The 16,091-nt window shown below is 24.5% G+C and overlaps 1 pseudogene; it reads right to left on the minus strand.

Annotated features, from left to right (window-relative positions):
- Positions 1-267: 267 nt before the first annotated feature.
- On the minus strand, positions 268-14,502 carry LOC123686624 (annotated as a pseudogene).
- Between the last annotated feature and the right edge of the window lie 1,589 nt (positions 14,503-16,091).

A 16,091-nucleotide genomic window follows, 5' to 3' on the forward strand; every position in this document is an offset into this window, starting at 1 on the left:
TCAATTTAAAGGTATTATAAAATAAGATGAAGGATCAAAAGAAGAAAAAAGATTTATTATCATTTTCAAGAAAATTTTTTATTTAATAATTTAAAATTTTTTAAAGGAGATTTTTTATGAGAATAAAATATTTTAATGTTCAAAATAATAAATAAAAGTGTTATAAAAATATACAAGGAAAACCAATCTATAGGTATAGTTTGAGGAATTGAAAATTATTCTAAGAATGATTTTAGTTTGACAAACTAATGTTATAGGTTAACTAAATTTTTCATTAGAAGTAGTCGTTAATTACTATAAAGTGGTTTAATAGACCAATACTTATCTTTCAGTCATCTAATGAAAAATTTTCTACCCATTTAATGAAATTTTGGGGAGAAATTCTTTCAATAGAAATAGGTATAAATCTATGGTTTGCTCCACAAATTTCTGAACATTGGCCAAAAAAAATTCCAGTTCGATTTAAATTAAATCTAAGTTGATTTAATCGCCCTGGGGAGGCATCAACTTTTACTCCTGTTGAAGGAACTGTTCAAGAATGAATTACGTCAGAAGATGAAGTTAGAATTCGAATATGAGAAAGATATGGTAAAATAGTTCGATTTTCAACTTCTAGTAATCGAAAATTAAAAAGTTGATTATTATTAATTAAATATGAATCAAATTCAAGATTTTTAAAATCTGTATATTCATAGGTTCAATATCATTGATGACCAATTGTTTTAATAGTAACTAAAGGGTTACGGATTTCATCAATTAAGTAAATTAATTTTAAAGAAGGAAAAGCAATAAAAATTAAAGTTAATGCTGGTATGATAGTTCAAATTGTTTCAATATTGTGTCCTTCTAATATAAAACGATGGTTATAATTATTTAATGTTAGTCTCACTATGGTATATGTTACAATACAAGTGATTATTATTAAGATCAAAAGGGCGTGATCATGAAAAAATCTTAATTGTTCAAGTAAATACGAAGCTCTGTCTAAAAATATATATGATTTTCAAGTCGCTATTTCTAAAAAAAGGTAAATCTTTATAATTGGGGTTTAAATCCAATGCACTAATCTGCCATATTAGAATTTTTGAGCTAAGATTGGTACTTCTGAATAAGAATGTTCATTAGGAGGAGAAAGTTGAAGTCATTCAATTAAAGAGGGTACATTAGAATTAAACTTTCTTAAACGTATTGAATAAAATCTTTCTCAAATAATTAAGATTATAAAGATTATTCTAATAGAGGAAATTATAGATCCAATAGAAGAAATTTTATTTCATTTGTAATAAGCATCAGGATAATCAGAGTATCGTCGAGGTATCCCTCTTAGTCCTAAGAAGTGTTGAGGAAAAAATGTTAAGTTTACCCCAATAAATATAATTAAAAATTGGATTTGTAATAATTTATTGTTAAGATTGAATCCTGTAATTAAAGGGAATCAATGGATAAATCCTGCTATAATGGCAAATACAGCTCCTATAGATAAAACGTAATGAAAATGAGCTACAACATAATAGGTGTCATGTAAAATAATATCTATGGAAGAGTAAGCTAAAATTACTCCTGTTAATCCACCAATTGTAAATAAAAATAAAAATCCCAGGGTTCATAAAATTGAAGGTGTATAGTAAAATTGTATTCCATGTAAAGTTGCTAATCAAGAAAAAATTTTAATTCCAGTGGGTACTGCAATAATTATTGTAGCTGAAGTAAAATAAGCTCGAGTATCAACATCTATTCCCACTGTAAATATGTGATGAGCTCATACTACAAATCCTAGAAGTCCAATAGCTAATATAGCATAAATTATTCCTAAAGAACCAAAGGCAATTTTTTTTCCTCTTTCTTGTGTAATAATATGGGAAATTATACCAAACCCTAGGAGAATTAAAATATAAACTTCAGGATGACCAAAAAATCAAAATAAATGTTGGTATAAAATTGGGTCTCCCCCACCGGTTGGATCAAAAAAAGAAGAATTTAAGTTTCGGTCAGTTAATAGTATAGTAATTGCTCCTGCAAGAACTGGAAGTGATAATAATAAAAGAATTGCTGTAATAAGAACAGATCATACAAATAAAGGAGTTTTATCAAGTATTATACCAAATGGACGTATATTTATAATAGTTGAAATGAAATTTACTGCACCTAAAATTAAAATACTTAACGATGTTCCTACTATTCCTGCTCATATTCCAAATAAAAAGTATAATGTTCCAATATCTTTATGATTAGTAGAAAATAATCATTTATTCGATAAAGTGGCTGAATTAAAGCGTTAAATTGTAAATTTAATTATGAGTTTTCTCCTTTATTAAGCCTTATATTCAATTATGATTATAAATTGCAAATTTATAGGTGAATATTATTCTAAGGCTTAGAATAATTCTATTTTTAACTTTGAAGGTTACTAGTTTATTTAACTTAAATCCTTAATAAATTCTAAAAATTACAGTAAAAATGATTAATCCGTAAATTTTCACTCAATTTAAAAAAATTACATAGTAAGAGTTAGTATAATTAAATTTTTTATTTTCATTTAATTTTATTATTAAAGATTGAAGTATTAAGCGTATATAAATATATATACAAATTAAAGTAATAAAAATTATCATAAAAGATAGAAAATAAAAGTGATTTTCAATTAAAACTTTTAGAATTAGTCACTTAGGAAAAAATCCTAAAAAAGGGGGGATTCCTCCTAGAGAAAAGAAATTTAAAAAAAAATAGAATTTTGAAGTTTTATTGTAATTCATATTATTTATAAGATCTTTAATGTTAAAGATTTTATATTTATTAAAAATTAGGATTGAATTTAAAGAAATAAAAGTATAAATTAAAAAGTATAATATTCATAAGGATTGATTTAATATTATTATTCTTAATATTCAACCAATATGGTTGATGGAAGATAAGGCAAGAATTTTTTTTAATCTGGTTTGGTTTCATGTTTTTACACTCCCTTAGGTTATACACATCAAAATAATCAAAATAAAGAATAGGTTTAATTTAAAATTATATATAATTAAAATTATTGGAGCAATTTTTTGTCAAGTTATTGATAATAATGCATTAGTTCATCTTAGTCCTTCTAGGACTTCTGGATATCAAAAGTGGAAAGGGGCTGCTCCTATTTTTATAAGGATAGCTCTGTTAAACAAAAATATAGAAGTAGGTATTAATTGCTCGATAGAATTGATTAAAATAAATGAATTTAAAAAAGAAAATAAAACTAGAATTGATGCAGAAACTTGGACTAAAAAATATTTCAAGGAGGATTCAGAAGAATACTTAAAATTATCTAAGTTTATAATAGGAATAAAAGCTAAGAGGTTTAATTCTAAACCAAGATATTAATTCATGAATAAGCAGAAATAGAAATAAGAGTTCCTCTTATTATTAAAATTAAAAATATTAATTTTATAGTTTTAATTATAAAGAAAAGGGGTATACCTTTATAAATGGGGTATGAACCCATCAGCTTCTTTAGCTTATCTTTATATTCTAGTATAAGATGTAGTTTTTGAAACTTTAAGAAATATTTTAATTTTATTGAATATAATTACAAAAAAAAATTAACAATTAAAAATTTAACTTATTAAGTTAAATTTTAAATTTAATATTTTAAACTTTAATAAAAACTATTAAATTTTCATTAATTTAAGTGTACAAAAATTAATTCACAAAGTAAAAAATCCTATAAAATAGGATTATTTATATAAATATATTCGATAAATTTGAATTGATTTTGGTGTCCTACTTCAGGATCAATTCCAACATTCTAAACCAATCCTGAGGCTAAGTCCAACAATCAACACCAAACCCGATAAATTTGAATTGATTTTGGTCGTCCTACTTCAGGATCAATTCCAATATTCTAAACCAATCTTGAGGCTAAGTCCAACAATCAATACCAAACCCGATAAATTTGAATTGATTTTGGTCGTCCTACTTCAGGATCAATTTCAACATTCTAAACCAATCCTGAGGCTAAGTCCAACAATAAATACCAAACCCGATAAATTTGAATTGATTTTGGTCGTCCTACTTCAGGATCAATTCCAACATTCTAAACCAATCCTGAGGCTAAGTCCAACAATCAACACCAAATCCGATAAATTTGAATTGATTTTGGTCGTCCTACTTCAGGATCAATTCCAACATTCTAAACCAATCCTGAGGCTAAGTCCAACAATCAACACCAAACCCGATAAATTTGAATTGATTTTGGTCGTCCTACTTCAGGATCAATTCCAATATTCTGAACCAATCCTGAGGCTAAGTCCAACAATCAACACCAAACCCGATAAATTTGAATTGATTTTGGTCGTCCTACTTCAGGATCAATTCCAACATTCTAAACCAATCCTGAGGCTAAGTCCAACAATCAATACCAAATCCGATAAATTTGAATTGATTTTGGTCGTCCTACTTCAGGATCAATTTCAACATTCTAAACCAATCCTTAGGCTAAGTCCAACAATCAACACCAAACCCGATAAATTTAAATTGATTTTGGTGTCCTTCTTCAGGATCAATTCCAACATTCTAAACCAATCCTGAGGCTAAGTCCAACAATCAACACCAAATCCGATAAATTTGAATTGATTTTGGTCGTCCTACTTCAGGATCAATTCCAACATTCTAAACCAATCCTGAGGCTAAGTCCAACAATCAACACCAAACCCGATAAATTTGAATTGATTTTGGTCGTCCTACTTCAGGATCAATTCCAACATTCTAAACCAATCCTGAGGCTAAGTCCAACAATCAACACCAAACCCGATAAATTTGAATTGATTTTGGTCGTCCTACTTCAGGATCAATTCCAACATTCTAAACCAATCCTGAGGCTAAGTCCAACAATCAATACCAAATCCGATAAATTTGAATTGATTTTGGTCGTCCTACTTCAGGATCAATTTCAACATTCTAAACCAATCCTGAGGCTAAGTCCAACAATCAATACCAAACCCGATAAATTTGAATTGATTTTGGTGTCCTTCTTCAGGATCAATTGCAACATTCTAAACCAATCCTAAGGCTAAGTCCAACAATCAACACCAAACCCGATAAATTTGAATTGATTTTGGTCGTCCTACTTCAGGATCAATTTCAACATTCTGAAACAATCCTGAGGCTAAGTCCAACAATCAACTCCAAACCCGATAAATTTGAATTGATTTTGGTCGCCCTGCTTCAGGATCAATTTCAACATTCTAAACCAATCCTGAGGCTAAGTCCAACAATCAACACCAAACCCGATAAATTTGAATTGATTTTGGTCGTCCTACTTCAGGATCAATTTCAACATTCTGAAACAATCCTGAGGCTAAGTCCAACAATCAACACCAAACCCGATAAATTTGAATTGATTTTGGTCGTCCTACTTCAGGATCAATTTCAACATTCTAAACCAATCCTGAGGCTAAGTCCAACAATCAACACCAAACCCGATAAATTTGAGTTGATTTTGGTCGTCCTACTTCAGGATCAATTTCAACATTCTAAACCAATCCTGAGGCTAAGTCCAACAATCAATATCAAATCCGATAAATTTGAATTGATTTTGGTCGTCCTACTTCAGGATCAATTCCAACATTCTAAACCAATCCTGAGGCTAAGTCCAACAATCAACACCAAACCCGATAAATTTGAATTGATTTTGGTCGTCCTACTTCAGGATCAATTCCAACATTCTAAACCAATCCTGAGGCTAAGTCCAACAATCAACACCAAACCCGATAAATTTGAATTGATTTTGGTCGTCCTACTTCAGGATCAATTCCAACATTCTAAACCAATCCTGAGGCTAAGTCCAACAATCAACACCAAATCCGATAAATTTGAATTGATTTTGGTCGTCCTACTTCAGGATCAATTTCAACATTCTAAACCAATCCTGAGGCTAAGTCCAACAATCAACACCAAACCCGATAAATTTGAATTGATTTTGGTCGTCCTACTTCAGGATCAATTCCAACATTCTAAACCAATCCTGAGGCTAAGTCCAACAATCAACACCAAACCCGATAAATTTGAATTGATTTTGGTCGTCCTACTTCAGGATCAATTCCAACATTCTAAACCAATCCTGAGGCTAAGTCCAACAATCAATATCAAATCCGATAAATTTGAATTGATTTTGGTCGTCCTACTTCAGGATCAATTCCAACATTCTAAACCAATCCTGAGGCTAAGTCCAACAATCAACACCAAACCCGATAAATTTGAATTGATTTTGGTCGTCCTACTTCAGGATCAATTCCAACATTCTAAACCAATCCTGAGGCTAAGTCCAACAATCAACACCAAACCCGATAAATTTGAATTGATTTTGGTCGTCCTACTTCAGGATCAATTCCAACATTCTAAACCAATCCTGAGGCTAAGTCCAACAATCAACACCAAATCCGATAAATTTGAATTGATTTTGGTCGTCCTACTTCAGGATCAATTCCAACATTCTAAACCAATCCTGAGGCTAAGTCCAACAATCAACACCAAACCCGATAAATTTGAATTGATTTTGGTCGTCCTACTTCAGGATCAATTCCAACATTCTAAACCAATCCTGAGGCTAAGTCCAACAATCAACACCAAACCCGATAAATTTGAATTGATTTTGGTCGTCCTACTTCAGGATCAATTCCAACATTCTAAACCAATCCTGAGGCTAAGTCCAACAATCAATACCAAATCCGATAAATTTGAATTGATTTTGGTCGTCCTACTTCAGGATCAATTTCAACATTCTAAACCAATCCTGAGGCTAAGTCCAACAATCAACACCAAACCCGATAAATTTGAATTGATTTTGGTGTCCTTCTTCAGGATCAATTCCAACATTCTAAACCAATCCTGAGGCTAAGTCCAACAATCAACACCAAACCCGATAAATTTGAATTGATTTTGGTCGTCCTACTTCAGGATCAATTTCAACATTCTAAACCAATCCTGAGGCTAAGTCCAACAATCAACACCAAACCCGATAAATTTGAATTGATTTTGGTCGTCCTACTTCAGGATCAATTTCAACATTCTAAACCAATCCTGAGGCTAAGTCCAACAATCAACACCAAACCCGATAAATTTGAATTGATTTTGGTCGTCCTACTTCAGGATCAATTCCAACATTCTAAACCAATCCTGAGGCTAAGTCCAACAATCAACACCAAACCCGATAAATTTGAATTGATTTTGGTCGTCCTACTTCAGGATCAATTTCAACATTCTAAACCAATCCTGAGGCTAAGTCCAACAATCAATACCAAATCCGATAAATTTGAATTGATTTGATCGTCCTACTTCAGGATCAATTTCAACATTCTAAACCAATCCTGAGGCTAAGTCCAACAATAAACACCAAACCCGATAAATTTGAATTGATTTTGGTCGTCCTACTTCAGGATCAATTCCAACATTCTAAACCAATCCTGAGGCTAAGTCCAACAATCAACGTTCAAGTTTTTAAAATTATTAGTTTTTGATTTTGATTAACTAAGAAATTAACTTTTTAATTTTAAAAATTTTTAAATATTACCTTATTTATAAATTTGTATCAGAATTCTATTGGGGGGGATCAATAGAATTCAATTTACGAAAATTTGAATAAATGAATTTATATTTAAAAATCAAAAAATTTTGTAATTAAAAATTATTCTTTCAATTTTATTTTCACAGAAAAGGTTTAAATTTTCTATAAAATAAATTATCTGTTAGACTAGAAGAAGAATTTTTTCTAAAAGTTGATTTTTCTAACAAAATAGTTTGGAAAAAGAAATTTTATGATAAATCCTTTTTTCACATAAAAAATAATCGATCCCTGTAAAATTTTGAAATCCGAAGATTTTTCCCAAATTTCATCAAATTTCGTGAAATTTGGCATTTTTTTCAAAAATTTCGGGGATGGAACTAGGGGTGGGTTGCACATGTTTCATCTCATCAAAATGATCCTTTCTTCAGGCGCCCTAATAGGAATTTCCTCATACATTGGTTTTTATATCCAAGTGTTATAATTGTTTCTTAGACAATAATGTCAATTTTAAAGATAAAATTTTTTGAAAAATTTCAAAAAAAAACGAAAAAAATGCAAAATTTTGCAATTTTTTGCATTTTTTGGGTCAAAATTTGGGCAAAAAAAAATGGCCTAAAATCGATACTTTATTAGCAGTATTAATTTAAATTTTGTCTTTTAATAGGGTTTTTCTCTTGGACCCTATGCTTTTTTAATTAAAGAATTTATTTATATATAACTATAATATTTAATAATTAATAATTACTTATTAATATATAATTATTTATATATAAGGGCGAAATATATCTTACATTGGATAGTACTATTAGTAATATTCTAGGTGCTAATTTTAATTAAATAGTTAAAATAAACATCTTTAAATATATAAAAACCGATTTAATATTGGTATCTTAAGGGATATATAATAGTACTCCCGAAAAAAAAAAAAAGAATATATAAAGTAAATCAGTATATAAAAACGACGGTGAATTTCGAGAATTTCTATATTAATAAATATTTTATATATTAATAATATTTATAATATATATATAAAGAGTATAAATTATTAATAATTAATTTAACATTAAAATATTAATATTTTATTTATATAAGAATTAAATTATAATTAATCTATAATCATTAATAATATATTAAAAATTATTAGTTATTAATAAAGTTAATTTTTAATGAAAAATTCAAAATTAATGAAAAAAAAAAAACCTAAGTATTAATGAATTAAATTATCATTAAGAAATATTATTTCTAAAGTATTTTTCATGAAAATGAAGTTATTCTTATTTTAACTAAATCTATTAAAAATTACGTGAAAAATAGATTCAGAAAAATAAAATTAATAAAGATTTCATAAAAAAATTAAATTAAAATATCTAACAAAAAAATGTAATTTTTTAATATTTGGTTAAATTTGTCTATTTTTTAGTTGTCTCGAATAATTTTTAATTTATTGGATAAAAAGTGATCTTAAAGGATAAAAAAATGATTTGTTAGTATAATAAAGTTATTATGTCAATATTTTGATTTAAATTATAATTATTTTAAGTTTAATTAGTACATAGTTAAAAAAATTATGTATAAAAATTTAGGATTTTCATAAAATTCGAGTAATTTTTGAAAATTTTATATAAATGCTTAAAAGGAAATCGCTCATAAAAAAAAATCTATATTTTTTTGTTAGAAATTTTAATTTAAATAATTTTAAAAAATTGTGATATGGAAATTATCTAACAATTTTTTTTGAAAAAATTATTTGTTAGTGTAATAAAGTTATTTCGTTTAAAAATTTTGTGAAAAATTGTTAAAAATTTTTCAAAATTTATGGATTTTTGCAAATTTTGATGATTAGGGGAGGAATTTTTTTTTTCATTTTTCATAAATTTGATTTTTATATAATTTTGAAAATTTTTAGAATAGATTAATTTAAATATTTTTCAAAAATTGTAAATGTTTAGTTTTGGGGGGAACAAAATTAATAAATTTAAAATTAAATTCATTTCGAATTTTAAAAAATTTAATTTTTGATTATTTTATTTAATAATAAAATTATAATTAATTTTTTTTAAATTATTGTATTTATCAAGAATTTTTTGATTCCGATAATTTAAAATATTTTTGATATTTGGTAGGCTTCAGTTTATTCCAAAATTTATTTTATTAAAATTAAATTTGAATAGAGCTATAACAGTCAGCAATAAGAATTGTTACAATTTAAATTGTTTAGTATTGGATTTAGTGAGTAGGGTAGCACTAAATTTAAGGGTATAACTTGTAAATCCTTGGGGGAAAATTTTTTAATTTAGAGTTAAAAAGTTTAAGGTTTGGTTATTATCTAAGGGGACGTTTTTGACGGGAGGAAGTTACAAAGACTTGTTAACATTAAGTTTTTAAAATTATAATTTATTTTTTTAAAATTATTGTATTTATCAAGAATTTTTTAAATCCGATAATTTAAAATATTTTTGATATTTGGTAGGCTTCAGTTTATTTCAAAATTTATTTTATTAAAATTAAATTTGAATAAAGCTATAACAGTCAGCAATAAGAATTGTTACAATTTAAATTGTTTAGTATTGGATTTAGTGAGTAGGGTAGCACTAAATTTAAGGGTATAACTTGTAAATCCTTGGGGGAAAATTTTTTAATTTAGAGTTAAAAAGTTTAAGGTTTGGTTATTATCTAAGGGGACGTTTTTGACGGGAGGAAGTTACAAAGATTTGTTAACATAAAGTTTTTAAAATTATAGTTTCAATAATTTAATTTTTTAAATTTAATTTAATTATTATTATTTCTAAATTAAGTCAATTTTTTTTTTGTTTAAACTAAATTTTAACTAAATGTAGTCTTTTTTGGGTTTTAGTTAATTAGATATTTGATTATGGTATTAGATATATATATTCATTCAAGATTTATATGAATATTGTTTTAAATTTAATAAATTAGTAGTGTTTATTTTTAATTATTAAAAAAATTTAGAATTAGTGATAAGATTTAGTATTTGCAATTTTTGTGCCAGCAGCAGCGGTTATACAAAAAATATAATATATATTTATTAGCTTCAATTAATAGAATTAAAAATTAAAAAAGAAATTTTAAGTTTTAAGGTGAAATTTTAATTTATTTATATTTTTAATTATGTTTTTATGAGGTTAAGAAATTATTATAATAAACTAGGATTAGATACCCTATTATTAATTAAGTAAATTATAAAGTTAAGTGATTAATAGTTAAGTTCTTTGAAGCAAAATGATTTGGCGGTATTTTTACTTTTCAGAGGAACCTGTTCTATAAACGATAATCCACGATTAGAATAACTTTAATTAGAAAATTTTATATCGTCGTTGTTAAATATTTTTTTAGAAATTAATATTTAGATATTTTTTAAAAATTTAAATCAGATCAAGGTGAAGTTTATATTAAAGTAGAAATGGGTTACATTAAATTATATTTATGGATTTATATATTTTAAAAGTTTTATGAAATTGGATTTGATTGTAATTAAATATTTTTATTTTTAATGATTTAGTACTAAAATATGCACATATTGCCCGTCGCTTTCATCTAATATGGAATAAGTCGTAACATAGTAGATTTACTGGAAAGTGATTCTAGAATGTCAGTTTAGAGCTTGAATAAGCATCTTATTTACATTAAGAAGATAATTAATAATTTAAATTGAATTTTAAAATTTATTTAATTAATATATATATATATATATATATATATATATATATATATATATATATATATATATATAATTTTATTAAAGAATTAGTATTTTTATTAGATTAAAAAAAAATTTATTTTATGATAGATTAATAGTACTGAAAAGGAAAATTATATAAATTTATAAAAGAAACAATATTGTGTACCTTGTGTATCAGGGTTTATTAAAAATTTAATATTTATATATTTATCTCGAATTTAAAAGAGCTATATAGTTATAAATATTATTGTTTAATAAATATTTATAATAATTATATAGTAGTGAAACGTTATTCGTTTTTAAATATATCTAGTTTTTTAAGAAAAGAATTTAATTCATTATAAAAATTATAAAAATTTAATTTTTAATTTTTTGAATTTTTATTTTAATAGTTTTAGGGATAAGCTTGAAATTAAATTATTATAATTAAATATTTTAAATTAATAATTTATAGAATTAGAAATTTTTACTATTTGAAGTTTGTTAAAATTTGTTATTTAATTAAAAATATTTATATATTGATTTAATTTTTTTATTAAAGTAAATTTAATAATAAAAATTATATTGAAATAATGATAAAATTAGTATTAATTATTTTGTAAAAATATAAGTAATTACGAAAGGTATAATTAAGTAATTAGGCAAAAATATCTTTCACCTGTTTAATAAAAACATCTCTTTTTGATTATAATTTAAAGTAGGACCTGCCCACTGAATAAAATTTGAAGGGCCGCAGTATTTTGACTGTGCAAAGGTAGCATAATCATTAGTTTTTTAATTGAAAGCTTGTATGAATGGTTTGATGAGAAGATAACTTTCTAAATTTTATTATTTAAAAATTTTATTTTTAAGTTAAAAAGCTTAAATTTTTTTAAAAGACGAGAAGACCCTATAGAGTTTAATTTATAAAAGATTTTTAATTTAAAGAATTATAAAATTTAAAATTTTTATTAAATTTGATTGGGGTGATAAAAAAATTAGATTAACTTTTTTAACTTTAACCATTAATTTATGAAAAATTGATCCATTTTTATGATTAAAAGAATAAATTACCTTAGGGATAACAGCGTTATTTTTTTTTAGAGTTCAAATCGAAAGAAAAGATTGCGACCTCGATGTTGGATTAAAGTTAAATTTAGGTGTAGAAGCTTAAATATTTGGTCTGTTCGACCATTTAAACTTTACATGATCTGAGTTTAAACCGGTGTAAGCCAGGTTGGTTTTTATCTTTAATAATTTAATAAATTTTAGTACGAAAGGACCAAGTTTATGATTTAAAATTTTATAAATGAATAGAATTATTATTTTGGCAGATTAGTGCATTAGATTTAGAATCTTTATAAGTATTTTATACAAATAATAATTGATATAATTTTAATTTTGATAATTTTTATTTTAATAATTATTTGTATTTTAGTTAGAGTAGCTTTTTTAACTTTATTAGAACGGAAGTTATTAGGGTATATTCAAATTCGAAAAGGTCCTAATGAAGTAGGTTATTTAGGAATTTTACAACCTTTTAGTGATGCAATTAAATTATTTAGAAGAGAAATAATTTTTCCTTATATGGCGAATATTTTAATTTATATTATATCACCAGTTTTTAATTTAATTTTAGCATTAATATTATGAATTAGAATACCTTTTTATTGTTATTTATTTAAGTTTAATTTTTCTGTATTGTTTTTTTTTGTAATTTCTAGTTTTAGTGTGTATACAATTATATTATCGGGTTGATCTTCAAATTCGATTTATTCTTTATTAGGAAGGCTTCGTTTAGTTGCTCAAGTAATTTCTTATGAAGTAAGAATATTTTTAATTTTATTATCATTTTCAGTGTTAATTATATCTTTGAATTTAATAGATTTTATTTTTTATCAAAAATATGTTTGATTTGTTATATTTAATTTTCCTCTTAGAATAATATGATTTATCTCAAGATTAGCTGAAACTAATCGAACTCCTTTTGATTTTTCTGAGGGTGAATCAGAGTTAGTTTCAGGGTTTAATGTTGAATATAGAAGTTTTGGATTTGCTTTTATTTTTATGGCTGAATATTCCAATATTATTTTTATAAGAATATTAAGAAGGTTGATTTTTATAGGAGGAGATTTTTATTCTATTATATTTTTTTTTAAATTATAATTTTTTTCTTTTATATGAATTTGGGTTCGAGGGACTTTACCTCGTTATCGATATGATAAATTAATATATTTATCTTGAAAGGTTTTTTTGCCTGTTTCTTCAAATATACTTATACTAAATTTTAGATTAAGATTATTATTTATGGTATTAATTATATAGTTAATTAAATTTTGTATAAATCAATAGAAATTTAAATTCTTTCTCATATTTTCAAAATATATGCTTTTCAAGCTCATTGATTAATTAAATATTCATCAGTCTCAAATTTTATAAATAATTGAGTTTAATATAAAGTATACGAAATAGATTAAGGTAAAAATTTGTCCTATTAAAATAAAAGGATCTTCAACTGGTTTAGCTCCGATTCATGTAAAAATTATAACTGTAACGATAAAATTTCAAAATATAATTTTATTAATATAATAAAAGCTGTTTCTTTTCATTATTTTGAAATTAATAAAAGGTATAAAATAAAGAATTGCAATTGATATTACTAAAGCAATTACACCCCCAAGTTTATTGGGAATAGAACGAAGAATTGCATAAGCAAATAAAAAATATCATTCTGGTTGAATATGAGGAGGGGTGGAAAGAGGATTAGCTGGAATAAAATTATCAGGATCTCTTAATATATAAGGATATAGAATAATAATATTTAAAATAAAAAATATTATAATGAGAGAACCTAAAATATCTTTAAAGGAGAAATATGGATGAAAACTAATTTTATCTAAATTAGAATTAGATCCTAAAGGATTACTAGAGCCAGAGTTATGTAAAAATATTAAATGAATTATAATTAAAGCTGAAATAATAAAAGGTAAGATAAAATGAAATGAATAAAATCGGTTTAGTGTAGCATTGTCAACAGCAAAACTTCCTCATAGTCAAATAACGATAGAATTTCCTAGGTAAGGGATTGCAGAAACTAAATTAGTAATTACAGTTGCTCCTCAAAAAGATATTTGCCCTCAGGGAAGAACATAACCTAAAAAGGCTGTAGCTATAGATATAAACAAAATAGTAGTTCCTGTCATTCAAGTTTCTGTAAGTTTGTAAGAACCAAAATATAAGCCTCGCCTAATATGTAAGTATAAACATATAAAAAATAAAGAGGCCCCATTTGCATGAATAGTTCGTATTAATCATCCTATATTTACGTCTCGACAAATATGAGGTACTCTATTAAAAGCTAAATCTACGTTAGCACAATAATGTATAGATAAAAATAATCCTGTAATAATTTGTATTATTAAACATAAGCCTAATAAAGATCCAAAATTTCATAAATATGAAATATGTCTTGGTGTAGGTAGGTCGATTAAAGAATTGTTAATAATTTTCGTTAAAGAATTAATTTTTCGTATTGGTATTTTCATATTTAAATTGACGTAACGGTCCAAATTTTACTTTAGTAATTTTTACAACTGCAATTATTGAAATTAATAAATAAAAAATCAAAATTAAAAATATGTTAGAATTTGGGTAATTTAAAAATTTATTTAAATTTAAATAAAAATTTCTAATTGAATCTATTTTATGTAAAATTTCATTATTAATATTTTGATTTATTAAATATAGATTTATATTATTTATAAATAAAGTAATTATAAATAAACTAATTATAATTAATAGAATATATTTATTAAATTTAAATTTTCCATTAGAGGCAGTTCTTGTTATATAAATAAATAAAATTAGTAAACCACCAATTATAATTAATATTAAAATATATGAAAATCAAAAGTTTGATCTTATTAATCCTATAATAATACAAGTTATAATAGTATAAGTTGAAATAAGTAGTCCTAAAGATAGTGGGTGGGTAAGGAAAATTGCTAAAAAAGTTAAAAATGTTAAAATTAAGATTTCAGAGGGTAGTTTAATAAAAAATATTAATTTTGGAGATTAAAGATATATTTGTTTTCCTCTGATATTTTAAAAGATTAAATCTTAAAGCTGGTTTACAAGACCAGTATTTTTATTAAATTATTAAAATATGGAAATAATTTTTTTAAGTATGTTTATTTTTAGAATTTTAAATTTTTTTATTAATCGAAAACATTTATTAATAACATTGCTTAGATTAGAATTAGTAATTTTAACTTTATTTATAATAATATATTTTTATTTATCTTATTTTAGTTATGAATTTTATTTTGTAGTAGTTTTTTTAACTATAAGTGTTTGTGAAAGAGTTTTGGGATTATCTTTATTAGTGTCAATAATTCGTTCTTATGGAAATGATTATTTTAATTCATTAAATATTTTATGATAATAGTAATAATATTAGTATTTATGATTCCTTTATGTTTTTTAAATAAATTTTGATTAATTAAGAATTATTTAATTTTAATAAGAATTTGATTCTTTTCAAAAATTTCTTTTTTATTTTTTAGTTCATTAAATTTTTTTATAGGTATAGATTTTTTATCATATTTTTTGTTATTATTAAGGTTTTGAATTTCTTTTTTAATATTTATAGCTAGAGAAAAACTTTTCAATTCAAAAGATTTTAGTGAGTTATTTAGTATTTTATTATTATTATTATTGCTTTTTTTATTATTAACTTTTACTTCTATAAATATATTTTTATTTTACATATTTTTTGAGGCTAGGTTAATTCCAATTTTGATTTTAATTTTAGGTTGAGGATATCAGCCTGAACGTATTCAAGCTGGTATATATATATTTTTTCATACAATTATAGCT

Source organism: Harmonia axyridis, chromosome X (genome assembly GCF_914767665.1).
Source record: "Harmonia axyridis chromosome X, icHarAxyr1.1, whole genome shotgun sequence".
Lineage (NCBI taxonomy): Eukaryota > Metazoa > Arthropoda > Insecta > Coleoptera > Coccinellidae > Harmonia > Harmonia axyridis.